The sequence below is a fragment of the Columba livia genome, chromosome 21 (assembly GCF_036013475.1).
Source record: "Columba livia isolate bColLiv1 breed racing homer chromosome 21, bColLiv1.pat.W.v2, whole genome shotgun sequence".
Taxonomy (NCBI): Eukaryota; Metazoa; Chordata; class Aves; order Columbiformes; family Columbidae; genus Columba; species Columba livia.
In genome coordinates this window covers 8,141,568-8,153,527 of record NC_088622.1, presented here as the reverse complement: position 1 = coordinate 8,153,527, position 11,960 = coordinate 8,141,568, and the positions used below count along the sequence as shown (strand labels likewise).

Sequence of the window (11,960 nt, the reverse complement as noted above, 5' to 3'; positions counted from 1 at the left end):
CCCTTCCCAGGAGTTTTAGGTCTCAGCACAGCAGCAACTATGGTGGCAGGGATGGCACCCCAGGAACCAGCAGCGCTAAATTTCTCTCTTACCTCTGGGTGCATCCCTGGGTCCTGCTTCCTCCTCTGGCACCCTGGGCATTTCCCAAGCTCCCTGCCTAGGGGCAACGTCCTCCCTAGGGTCAGAAACCTCCATGGCATCATCATAGCCATCTGCTGGGTCATCCCTGGGCAGAACAATAACATCTGAAAGGAGAGGGGAGCTGGTGACAGTGAGAAGATACATCCTGCAGAACAGAGAACAAGAGAATGCACAGGGACACAGGACTGAGACACTGGTGTTGGCAGCACCACAAGAGACGCTCAAGTGCTCCCCATCTCTGACAATGACACTTAGTGACAACTCTGTCCATCTCCTGTCTGCAGGGAGATCAACCCCTTCCTGCTCCATTACCTGGTGCTGATCTCAGACCATGCTCCTCCTCATGGTGCCCAGGGTACAGCTGCAGCTGGGTCAGGGACTGCTCTGAAAGGGACTGCTCTGAAGAGGAGCCTGGAGAGATATGCAGCGGGTATTACGGAGCAAGTCCACTGATCTGGCTTGTGGTCAGCATTGCTGGGGAAGGGGGACCCACGGAGCTGGGGCTGCATGGGGAGGAGCTCTTGGAATTCACCCTGCTTCCCTGGGACAAGCCCTGTCTCAGAGGTGCTCCCAGAGCTACCCCAGGACCACTCTTCCCTCACTCCTCAGGCATCACGTTGGGTTCAGGGGCAGGAAGAGAGGGGCTGTCCAGCTGTGATGGGCAAAGCTGGTTGGGAAGAAGCTCCTTTCCCAAGCCTAGGACTTGGGTGCTCTACCCACATACCACACAGCCCCAGCACCACAGGGACCATGGGCTGGAGGCATCAGGGAATCAGCCCTGGGTTGGGGCCAGGGCAAAGGGTCCTGCAGATGGGCCTCCAGGAAGGACCCACACCCACCTGAGCGACCAAACCTCTTCTGCTTCTCCCACACTGGGCTGTAACCGATCTCCTCATACACAGCCTCGGGGAAGAGCTCCTGGGCTTTCATGGAGCCTGGGGACAGAGGCAGGGCTGGCACAGGGACAGACAGAGGGGCAATGGGACCCCACTGTGCTCCCCTAAACCCATTCCTTGGCCTATCCCAGGACTGCTCCAACAGTACAGCCACACTGTGCTGTCCCAGAATGGCTGCCATATCCCCAGTGGGGGCCACATTGCTGTGGAGATTACCTGGGGCAGCATCACCCTTGCATCATCCCTTCAGAGACAACACTCATGCCCCTCTGGCCCCTGGGTCATGCCCCCTATGTCTGATCCCAGAGCAGCTCCCATGTTTTCTCTACACCTGGAACTGACCCCTGTCTGTCCCATGAGCCCACAGCATGGCCTCTGCCCTGCCAGGGGTTGGGTAGGGCTGGGCAGAGGGTCATTCGGGGAGTGTGACATGGGGATGGACCCTGCTGCCCTGTGCTCCTCCCATCTTCTCCCTTGTCCCACAGCTCCCTCCATTAGTACCCAGAGCACTGCCAGCCTTGGCCATCTCCCCAAAGCTAACATTTCCCCTAGTCTAACATCTCTCCCAGGCTAACATCTACCCCTGTCCTGTTCTGCCATTTCTCTCCTTGCCCCATCTCTTGCTCCCATCACCTCTGGGCTCTCTCCAACCCTTGCTGCTGGTGCCCTGTAGCCAGACAGTCAATGGGGATGTGTGTGGGACAAGTGGCAGCACACAGTCTCATCCCTTCAACTCTGCCTGTGCCCCTACAGACACCCACAGCCCTTCCAGAAGGCATCTCTCCTGGGACCTCCGTGGAAGGACCCACCTCTGTGCCCAGCCCTGGCACTGAGCACTTGCCTGGCCAGAAGGACCAGGAGCAGGCAGAGAAGGGCCCCCAGGATGATGCAGATGATGACGGGCACTGAGACTCTCCCGCTGGCAGTGGGACGGCCCCATAGGTCTGCATAGGCAAGTCCATGTGTTCCGGTTCCACCTCAGACGTGGGCAACCAGCCAGTGTCTACTAAAGGAGGAGAGCAGGGAGGGCTGCAGAGAGGGTTTGCAGGCAGGACAGAGCAGAGGAAGGAGCTCTGCCCCATGTCCATCCCAGTGCCTGCTGCCCTGGCACGGTCGTCCCATGCGTGTCACGGCTGGAGGGTGCCTGGCAGACGGGCTGAGATGCTGGAGCCAGGCAGGACAGGGAAAGCCCTCAGTGCAGCGGGTGAGGAACTCGCTTCAGACGGGCAGAAAAGGTCCCCGTCCCACAGCACTGCCTTCTGCCCACCCAGCTGCCTCTCGCTGCCAGTGCCCTGGTGTCAGAGCGAGATAAGGACTCAGCAAAACAAGTCGATTCAATGTGAATCACACTAAGCCATTTATTACAGAAACAAGTCTCCTTATATACGTAACTATATTCTAGTCACGCATCCATGCTCCAAGCATGGATTCGCTAAATGAGTATCGTGGGCTGTCCATGCGCTAGAGTCTCACTGATGATACGTCCGATGATTCACGCCACGCTAGGACCCCGGTGATTGAGGAACGCCCCTCTCTCTCACAGCAGATTCTGATCTCACCTTCTCTAAGAGGCCTTGAGATTCCTTTGAGCCTGACTGATTCAGCAACAAATCTTTATCTATCAAAACCCCTCCACAATACAGGTCTCTCCAACCTGGGGCAATAGCTGCTGTCCAGAAGGTGGATTTCACCTGCTGCATCAGCCAACCTTGCCCCCACCTCCTCCCTGTTACAAAGGCCAATGAAGAGCAGCATGCACAGAGACATGCAGAGGATCTTGAGGCCACCCAGTGGACCAGTAAGAGACCCCTGAATGCAGGGTGACGCAGGCACAGATGGGTTCTGACAAGCAAAGCGGGGACTCTTCAGGCCTGTGCAATTAAGCCTGGATTACAAAACAAAGGCAGAGATTGGCCTCAATCCATGAGAGTGGGGGGGGGTGAAGAAGCATAAAAGATGATTCCCAACTGGACGTCACTGAGATTCCCCCCACCAAAGGATCTCAGATCACAACGGAGGACTGGCAGGACTCTTCTTACAGGACCTGGGACCAGAGGGAGACTTGTTTGGTGGTAGCCAATTCTTTTTCCCCCTTTTTCTTTTGCCTGCCTTTTTCTCCACTTACTCTATCATGTGCTGCTTTACAGGCAAAATAATAAAGTAACACTGTTTGATCGAATTATAACCACTTGGCATTTTGGTTGCCTTAAATTTGCACTTCAAGGTCAAGGTAAAGGAACCATCATGAGTCCATCACCAAATGGACTGTGACACCTCCCCAGGACACCGGCCTTGCCAGTTGCAGACACCAGGACACACGAGCGCCCCATTGGGGCTGCAGCCCCATTCCAGATACTGGTACAGACAACCCTAGTCACACACAAGCACACACACCCTTATGTCCAGTGATTCTGGTCTCTCAGTTGCTGGCACCAATGTCATACAGGCTGCCTGACCCTCTGGTCTGGCTCTGGTTGCTACGCTCACATGTTCACGCAGAGAAGAAATCTGCTCACAAAGCAAAGACTTAGAAATTAAGTTTAATGAGAAGACAGGACAGACTGCACTGGTTGGGGTCCTTCCCCAAACTTCCTATGGTAAGTCCTGTGTAATCCAAAAGTGCTATTCCCCTGCATCCCCTAATGTGACCTGCAGCCCTAGGCAACAATCTCGTTAATCTAAGTGGTGATCCAGAGAGCTGCTCTCAGTGACTCCTCTTGATGGGCTTCACACCTGGACAATGAGGCTGATGGCTCTCCCAGGGTAGCCTTGAGACAAGATGTTCATTCTTCAGAGCCTGTAATTAGGGTTCCCACTTGCCAATGAGCCACTGAGCCAATGAGCTGGTGGCTCCCCAGTGATGGTGCTGGGAGCAGTCGGGTCAGGATATTAACTGACTTACTCCTCCTGCCATTGTTAATGCCTTCTTTGTGTGTGCAGAGGAGCTTTTTATCACTTAACACAATCCAACGAGAAAGGACAAGAGGAAAAGACTTCAAGTTGCACCAGGGGAAGTTCTGATTGGATATTAGGAAAAAATTCTTCCTGGAAAGGGTTGTCAGGCATTGGAACAGGCTGCCCAGGGCAGTGGGGCAGTCACCATCCCTGAAGATGTTTAAAAGGTGTTTAGGTGAGGTTCTTAGGGACATGGTTTAGCACTAGAGTTGGGTTATAGTTGGACTTGATGATCCTGAGGGGCTCTTCCAACTGAAAGGATTCTATGAATCTATAAATCTCCTGAGGTATTTCTGTCTGGAGGTTACATACATATGCATTGGTATTATTTAACATATGATAGGAGATCACTGGAATTGCTGTACAGAAATGCCTCATGAAAAGCTGTGTTGTTGTACAGGCAACGGCTGCATTCGGGGCCAGTATCACAGTCTTGTTTCTAAGACTGTAGATGAATGGATTTAAGAATGGGTGCAAGATAGTGTTCAGCAACGCTACAATTCTGCTGTTCTACAAGGAAACATCTACTGAAGGACCCAGGTAGAGAGCAATGCAGCTCCCTTATTCAATTGTCAAGGTGGTGAGGTGGGAAGAACATGTAGAATAAGCTTTTTGCTTACCAGAGGCAGCTGGAAGATGTAGAATACAGAAAAGGATGCACATGTGAAATGCCAGAGTTAAACATAAGGAACCCAGAATGACAAATGATAAGAAAACAGAATCTACTTTCCAAAGCAGCCTGGTGTCAGAGCAGGACAGTTTGAATAAGGGGGAGAAAAAGCGATGGATCTCATTAGAGTCACAGAAAGTCAGCTGGGAGAGGATGACCAGGTGGTAACTCAAGAGTGTGAAGCGTGTGACCCAAGGAGCAACAACCAGGTGGATGCAGAGCTGAGGCTTCATGATGGCAGCACAACGCAAAGGTTGGCAGATGGCAACACAGCGGTCAAAGGTCATAACAAAAAGTAGAACAACTCTGTACAGCCCAGGGCAAAACAGAAATAGGATTGGGCAAAGCAGCTGCTTAGTGAGACTGTTCTCCTACCAGAACCCAGGATCACAAACAACTTGATGCTTGTGGAGGATGTAAACCAGATTTCCAGGAAGGCCAGATTGCCAATGAAAAAGTACATGGGGGTTTGAAGGCAGTGATCTGCATACATGAGGAAAATGATGGTAGAGTTCCACTGTTGTCAGATATATGAGTAGAAAGACCAGGGAGAGTACAAGCTGTAGTCTTTGATCAAGCCTCTAAGATGAACCCAGTAACTGCAGTTTCATTTTCTGGTCCCAGGTTGAATTTCGGCTCATTATGCTGAGACAGGAACATGGCAAAAAGCAAGTGTGATAATTCCACAGTCTGGGTGAAAGGCTCTACAAAACGTTTTCCACTTCTTTCCTTTCTTGTAGTCTTCCTATAGTATATGGGTAGAGTACTTCAAGCATTTCTCATACCCTGATTTTTCTGTATCATATTTCAGTTGGAGTTCTCAGGGAATTTGTTGTCTTCTTTCTACCTTTTTCAAACATGCATAAAGAATTCTTCCTTCATGACAGAGGATTTTAAAGTCTGTTAGCTATTTTACCCCATTCCTGGCAAATTCCAGTTTCACGCAGACTGGAAGAGATTTGTAACTTCTCTTTTGCATGCCAGCTATACGTTGGGAGAACCCAGCCTGGAGAGTTTTCTCCCATCTCCATTGATTATGCAGGGAGCCTTGAGAAAACAAATTCTCACAGGCATCTGTTGTGAAGTAGGTGAAACTCACTATTCAAGTCTCAAATCTCCCATTTCTTGAGTTATTATGGTTTTTAAATCAAACTGCACATCTAGGAGAAAGAAGCACAAAAAAGTCCACATATACAATAAAGACTGGTGTTTATCCCTTCATCTTTACATTTGTTTTCAGACGTGGAAAGGAGTAGAGCAGCTCCAAAACCAGGATGATTCAAAATGCAACGGGAGAAGGGGGAGAGGAGGAGATGGTGGATTTGAGGTTGTGAAATGAAGTTGTGTGGATGTGCAACCAGAGCTCTTCAGTCGCTAGTCACCTGGGTGGTCCAAGGACTTGTCCATCTCATCATCAGAGACAACAGGAGAAACTGGTCTGAGACAATGGATCAACTTGAAACCAAGTGACTGAGTTCAGTCAACCTCCTTCAACATCATCCACCTCCAAAATAAGCAAAAATTAGTCACCTTCAAATTAAATGTTGACCTGACTTGTGTGGGATTTCTCCAGGTGGGATTCCAGACAGTGCTGGAGACAGGCAGATCCTGCTGTGCCTGGGCCTATTTGCTGTGCATAAAGGTAGTTATTAACATCCTGAGTGAAGAATCTGACTGTTTCAGAGATCCCTGTAGCAGTTTCTGCTGCAAAACTGAATAAAATTGAGTAAACAGTAATTACTTCAGTTGCTTGCACATGCCAGAAAGGATGTGCAGGACAACAGGCTGGCTCCATTATAAGAAATCAGCAGAACAGTTGTAAGGGGAGACTCACTTGATCCAGTTGAAGACACTGTCGCAAATATCCTTGCAAAGGAGCCTCTCCAAAGAATAGGCAAGGACGTAAGGAGACAGAGGGAAAGAAGCAGAGATACAAAATGTGCCAATACAAATTGAGAAGATCCTCTGAACAGTGCATCTCAACTTGAATCATTGGTAGGCAATGTATTTTGGGAAATGATGGCATAAAAGCATTCACATAGAGATAGAGTGTTTAATTACCTTGCTGAAACTTGTCCATGGTGCTGTCAAAACAAACAAACTAACTAACTAGCTAACTAACTAACTATGAAAAGTTTCATGAGAATTAGTTTAAAAATACTAGCAGTATGGAGATGCATCTGGCAGGCAGAGGAAGACCACCAGCAGGCCCATGTGAGGTGCGGAAATGACCTTACAACCCTTGAGATTGTAAAGAAGGTATGTATTTACAGCACTGGACACACGGGGAATAATTTCATTTAATACCTCTGTATTTCCAGTAGGTGTGAGCTTTGTTAAATGCAGTAAAGTGTTACATATTCATGAAAGTTTTAGGAACACCTATACATATTCATAACCTGTCCCCGAGAAGGTGGTTCTTATTACAATGAGTTGCGGGAGACCATTTCCATAGTCTCCTGCTCCTCATGGTTGCAGCTGCGCAGTGATCATGAGCCCAGGTTCTCTTATCTGTACACGGTCACCATTGGTCCAGTGTGACGAGTTGTCTGGGACTCAGACTGCTGAGCTGGTTTGAACTGGCGTATCTCCTGTCTTGTGCTCAGGTTTCTGTTATCTAGTTCACCCAAGGGTGCACCCAAGGTTTTTTATCTTTGCAATGTGTGAGTGAACTCCTGTTTCTCATACAATAATTTACACAAAGCTAAGCAAGGTTAGGCAATAGTGATGTGGGTTAAGGGTTAGCTCTCTGCTAGCTCTTTAAGTGTTAATTAGTTAATTGTTAATTCCCTGTATCAAGCTGGTGGAGGTGAAGTCACCCTGCCTGGGGGTAGGGGAGGATGTGACTGTCAGTGCCTTGGTACCCTCCTGGTGTGTACATGGGGACAGGCACAGTGGGGCAGAAAAGGTGCTAAGGAGCCATCGACTGCCTTATTGAAGGCTCTGGATCTCAGGGAAATGTGCAACTGCCACAGCGGGGCATTGTGATGTCACTGGTGATGTCACAAAGGGCCCCGTCCAGGCATCCCTTTAAAAAAGGGGCAGGGGTTGCAGAGCTGCATCCTCTGGCAGGATAGGGAGGCAGCCACCCCACCATGGTGTGGTCCCAGTGAAAGAGGAGATGTGGTCACAGCCAGACACACTGCTGCGGCCAGCATCGCTACTGGAGCTGCTCTTGCCACTGCAGTGTCCCAGCCCTGGAAACCGTGAGGCCACTACAAGTCAATATTTCCCATCCCTGGACACCTTGGGCCACTCAAGGTAAAATTTTCTGTCCCTGGACCAATTAGGGTACCAAGACCTAAAATGTGATATCTCTGTCCTGCTGCCCAGCCCAGGCTGTGGCCACCGCCTGTCTCTCACTTTTGCCTGTCTTTGCCTTTGTGCTGCCTCACTCACCATTTTCCTCTGTCTGTGTCACCCTGTTCTGCTCCCTGTCTTTGTGTTTCTCTGACAATTCATGTCCTCCTCCCTTCTCTCTTTGTCTCTCCCATGTCCTTCATCCTCTCAGTTTTCTTTCTATCTTTATTTCTTTCTTTCTCTGAAGTCAGAGAGTCACAGGGTCACACTCACAGAGTCACAGAGTCACAGGCACACTCAGAGGGTCCCAGACGCAGAGTGACAGTCACAGATTAACAGTCACAGTCACAGAGTTACAGTCACAGAGCCATAATCACAGTGCAACACGTCACAGAGTAACAGTCACAGTCACAGACAGAGACAGTTGCAGCCACAGAGTCACAGATGTCACAGAGTCACATAAGTCACAGGGTCAAAATCAGAGTCACAGTCTCAGAGTCACAGAATCATAGTCACAGAGTCACAGAGTCACCGAGTCACTGAGTCAGAGGCAGCGTCATTGTCACAGAGTCAAAAAGTCACAGAGTCACAGAGTAACAGGCACACAGTCTCAGAGTCTGACTCATAAAGTCACGGTCACAGAGTCACAGTCAGATAGTCAGAGTCACAGACACACAGTCACATACTCAGAGTCAGACAATCACAGAGTCACAGAGTCAGAGTCACAGTCACAGAGTAACAGTCACAGAGTCACAGAGTGACAATCACAGTCACACAATCACAGAGTCAAAGACTCACAGAGTCGCAGTCACACAGAGTCACAGAGTCATAGTCACATAGTCAGAGATGTCATAGAGTCAGCATCATAGTCATAGAGTCACAGACACAGAATCACAGTCACATCCACAGAGTCACAGAGTCACGAAATCTCAGTCACACAGTCACAGTGACAGTCACAGAGTCACAGAGTTACGGAGTCACAGAGTCAGAGTCACAGAGTCACAGACGTCAGAGAGTCACAGTCATAGTCACAGAGTCACAGACACTGATTCACAGTCACAACCACACAGTCACAGACTCAGAGTCCCAGAGTCATATAGTCCCAGAGTCACATAGTCCCAGTCACATTCAAACAGTAACAGAGTCCCAGAGTTGCAAATATGGAGTCACAGTCACAGTCACAGAGACAAAGCCACAGAGTCACAGTCACAGAGTCACAGTCGCAGGGTAACCCTCACAGAGTAGCAGTCACAGAGTCACAGAGTCATGATCAGAGTCAGAGTCACAAATGTCAGAGAATCACAGTCACAGAGTCACATAATCAGAGTCACATTCACAGAGTCACCGAGTCACAGAGTCAGGGTCACAGTCACAGATAAACAGTGTCACAGTCACAGAGTCACAGAGTGACAGAGTCACAGAGTGACAGAGTTACAGGGTCACAGTCACAGAGTCACAAATGTCAGAGAGTCGCAGTCACACAGTCACCGAGTCACAGAGTCACATTCACAGAGTCACAGAGTCAAAGTCACAGGGTCACAAATGTCAGAGAGTAACAGTCACAGAGTCACAGACACAGAGTCACAGCTGCCAGAGTCACAGTCACAGTAACAGAGTAACAGTCACAGAGTCACAGTACGGAGTCACAGAGTCATAGAATCACAGTCTCAGAGTCACACAGTAACAGAGTCACAGAATCACATTCACAGAGTTACAGAATAAGAGCTGCAGGGCCACAGAGTCATATAGTCACAGAGTCACACAGTCACAGAGTCACACAGTCACAAAGTCATGGTCACAGAGTAACAGATGTCACAGAGTTACAGGGTCACAAAGACAGAGTCACCAAGTCACAGAGTCACCAAGTCACCAAGTCACAGAGTCACAGAGTCATAGAGTCACAGAGTCACAGAGTCACGGAGTCACAGAGTCACAGAGTCACAGTCATGGAGTCACAGATGTCACAGAGTCACAGTCACATTCACAGAGTAACATTCACAGAGTGACAGAGTGACATTCACAGAGTCACCAAGTCACCGAGTCACCAAGTCACAGAGTCAGGGTCACTGTCACAGATAAACAGTGTCACAGTCATAGAGTCACAGCATGACAGAGTTACAGGGTCACAGTCACAGAGTCAGAGTCATAGTGTCACAGTCACACTCACAGAATCACAGAGTCACAGAGTCACAGTCACAAATATCAGAAAGTCACAGTCACAGAGTCACAGTCACAGAATCACAGACGCAGAGTCACAGTGTCACAGATGTCAGAGAGTCACAGTCACAGATTCACAGATGTCACAGAGTCACAGTTACAGAGTAACCGTCGCGTAGTCAGAGTCACAGTCTCAGTCACAGATGCACAGAGTCACAGTTACGAAGTCATAGCGTGACAGACTTACAGGGTCACAGTTATAGAGACACAGTCTCACTCACAGAGTCACAGAGCCAGAGAGTCACAGTCTCAGAGTCACAGGGTTACAGAATCACAGTCACAGACTCACAAATATCAGAGAGTCAGAGTCACAGAGTCACAAATATCAGAGAGTCACAGTCACAGAGTCACAATCACAGGCACGGTCACAGACTCAGAGTCACAGAGTCACAGATGTCAGAGAGTCACAGTCACAGAGTTACAGAGTCACATAATCACAGAGTCACATTCACAGAGTCACAAACGTCACACAGTCACAGATTAGGAGTCACAGTCATAGAGTCACAGTCACAGATACACAGAGTCACCATCATGGAGTCACAGAGTGACTGAGTTACAGGATCACAGTCACAGAGTCAGAGAGTTACAGGGTCACAGTCATAGATTCAGAGTCACAGAGTCACAGAGTCACATAGGCACAGAGTCACAGTCACAATCACAGAGTGACAGAGTCACAGTCACATTGTTTGGTGACAAGATTTTCTCAGTCTGCTTCCTAAAGACTCTCAGGATTATTTTGGAATCCTCTTGATTTCTCCTTAGGTTGTGCAGTACCCGGAACATTTGGACCTTGGCACATACACATCTCAAGCAGCTGGAGCACCACTCCTTTATTCCTTGTATATTGTCCTGGTCCATGGTGGTTACAGCTGTCAGACAGGACACTATTACTGCTTCTTAAAGGTAAAAGTCAACTGTGTGATTTGTGTTGGTCTATTGTGTCCTTCAGTGACGTCCTGCCTGTGTCACAGAGTCACAGTCACATCCACAGAGTCACAGAGTCACGAAATCTCAGTCACACAGTCACAGTGACAGAGGGTGAAAGTGCACCCGAAAGAAAGTGGCAAAGAATGGAAGTGAGCCTTCTGGTGATCCAAACTGGAAAAGCAAATGCTAGAAAGGGAAGAAGATAAAGAAATCCAAAGAGAACACTGGAGAGGAGGACTACAAAGGAAGCAGTGTTTGCAGCCTCCCCTGGAAATGTTGCCGACCTCTCTGCCAGGTGTTCCAGGTGCACGGCGTGTGGACAGAAGCCTTCAGTACTTGTGACTGAAATTACCATCGCAACTAGCAAGGGGCCAACAAAGGCCACAGACAAACATGCTCAAGAGAAAGCTGACCACTGAACTTGACATTTATGACAGAAACAATAAAAATACCATCATAACCAAACCCAGTCTTCAGTGGTGCATCTGATTTCTGTAGAAATTGACCATGCAGGAAAGAACAGAACAGCTTTGGGTTTGGCTTGTGTTCGGGGTTTTCTTTGTTTGTTTGTTTCTTTCTTTAATTTATTTTTAACTTCAGACTTCCTCTATGAAAGCACCCTTGTGATCCATAAGGTGGAAGTTTTCTACAGGTGCTGAGCATCTTAAATTAGCATGTAGAGATCTCAAAGCAAAAATGCCCAGGAACAGAGCATCCCCAGGGTTGCTCAATTAGAGGCTCAGGTTGCATGTGTGGGATTCATTGTGTCTTCTCCCATGTGTGACATTGGATACTAGAGAGACAATGAAAACACAGCACTACAAACATTGCCACTGACCATCCCCATCAACAGG

General features: G+C 48.7%; 1 pseudogene; it reads right to left on the bottom strand.

Annotated features, from left to right (window-relative positions):
* Positions 1–430: 430 nt before the first annotated feature.
* On the bottom strand, positions 431–5,322 carry LOC135575993 (olfactory receptor 6F1-like; annotated as a pseudogene).
* Positions 5,323–11,960: the final 6,638 nt, after the last annotated feature.